This window comes from Pteropus vampyrus, unplaced genomic scaffold (genome assembly GCF_000151845.1).
Source record: "Pteropus vampyrus isolate Shadow unplaced genomic scaffold, Pvam_2.0 Scaffold58, whole genome shotgun sequence".
NCBI lineage: Eukaryota > Metazoa > Chordata > Mammalia > Chiroptera > Pteropodidae > Pteropus > Pteropus vampyrus.
In genome coordinates this window covers 5611939-5613986 of record NW_011888839.1, presented here as the reverse complement: position 1 = coordinate 5613986, position 2048 = coordinate 5611939, and the positions used below count along the sequence as shown (strand labels likewise).

The window sequence follows — 2048 nt, the reverse complement described above, 5'->3', positions numbered from 1 at the left end:
GAAATGTCAGAATGTCTGCGACTTACTTTCAAATGATTGAGAAAAAATTATATGCTCTTAGAGTAAAAGACATGGAGCTAGAGCAAGAGTGAGAGAGAGAGAGAGAGAGAGAGAGAAAGAGAGAGAGAGAGAGAGATTGAGATGGAGAGAAGGAGAAAGGGAGAGAGAGAACAACTAAAAAGGAAGCCAGTGTATTTTAATATTTAATCTCAGAAGTGACCTACCATCACTCTGCCATATTCAATGGGTCACACAGACCAATCTTGGTACAATGTGATATGAATACTAAGGTGTGAATATCAAGAAGTGATAGGCTATAACAATCTCTGATACCTGAACTGCCATTCTAATATCTAGTCTAAAACCAAGGTTTTTTCATTCTTCACCAGTAGATAGTATTTGAAAGGAGACAGCTTCCTCCCAAGAGCTTTGAATGAAGAAAACAACGGCATGACATGCACGGCTTCCACTTCAGGCCTGTGGAACAAATTCTAGAGAACTGGAGCAGCAGACTGTCATTCTTTAAACTGCTTGCGTTTGTTAAGTATTTTTCTAGCCATTTAATTTTATTTTTTCTAGTTAAAATTCTGAATTTTTAAGAAACACATTTGTTATTTTTTAACTATGTTGTTTAGGAGTTCTATATAATCAGTCTTACTTTCTGCATTCTTATTTGCTCCTAAGTATAAGTCCAGTACTGGATACAGTTTGTTCATGATTTGGATTTGGATAAAACATAAGACTTGACATCCAGAGAGGAGTATTTTGCCTAAGAAATTCAAGTAAACTTGGTTCGGCTTTATTAACAGGCTGTTGGGTGATATTTTGGGGAGTTCAGCAAGAAGGTATACAAATATCTTTTGAAAAAAAACAGGATTTCTGTTTTTTGTAAAGTTTTAGATTTCATGTTTTTGTTGAGGGGATTACTTAAGGAGTTTAGAAAACTTTTTATAGAGATCGAAATAAATTATTATTTACTTAAAAACAAATTTCTTTTTAAAAAATTGCTTGCCTACGGCCATGCCACCCCAAACAAGCCCAATCTCTTCTGATCTCAGAATCTAAGCAGGGTCGGACCTGGTAGTACTTGGATGAGAGACCACCTAGGAAGACCAGGTGCTGTAAGCATAAAAACTGAAAAAGGGATTGTAAGCCGACAAGGTCCTTGCAATCTATGAGGTCAACCAAGGATTGCCTTGCCTAAAAAAAAAATAATAAGATAAATAAATAGAAATTGCTCAAAAACTAAGTATATTATTGAAGTTTAATAAACCAATATTTGTTTTGTGAGAGTTAATTAGTATTTTTTTCAGTAGGTAAGAAGTTATTTCCATACATTAAAAAATTTTTGAAAGGTGTAATTGAGGTGAAAAGGAATCAATTGCGCTGTTTATTCAGTGGCAAAAATTTCCAAATCAAAAATAAGAAAAAATAGACAAGCTGTTGATAATGTGAAGAGAGAGAGGTGTTGAGACTGAAATGAAAAGAACTTTAAAACACTAAGTAATAACATAGGGCATTTAAAATAAAGATAATGTTTGGAATAAGGTTTGATGGAGATAAAGTTGTTAAAATTAGTCCTGTATCTATCAAATTGAGTATTGATTTTGGTATTTATGTATTTTGTGCTGACTGAAAGTGAAATGATAAAACGTAGAGATTTGGAAACTAGGATAGAGGAAAAAAGAGGACAGTTGGATGACCTAAAAATTGCAGTTAAAAGTCACTGACTGCAAGTAATAAAAGGACTGTTTAGATTTCAAGAGGAAAAAGAAGGAATTCAGCTATGTGAAATAATATTGTAACTGACTAAAGCAAAGGAATATGGATTAGTTGCACTGTACTTTTCCTTATTTGAAGTAAAAGTTATATAAAGTTATTCTCTTATTTTTACTTTGTGTTTAACCATTCCAAATGTTTCAACTATGTTGAAAAAGAAAAATATTCAGAGCAACTCTGATTAAAGAGACTTTATGGCTAGCATTCTGAGTGTTTTAGAAACTAGAACACATTAATAAAACTAATTTATTAAAAAGGAATATAAATTT

General features: G+C 32.5%; 1 pseudogene; it reads left to right on the top strand.

Annotated features, from left to right (window-relative positions):
* Positions 1–1010: 1010 nt before the first annotated feature.
* LOC111740122 lies at positions 1011–1128 on the top strand (annotated as a pseudogene).
* Positions 1129–2048: the final 920 nt, after the last annotated feature.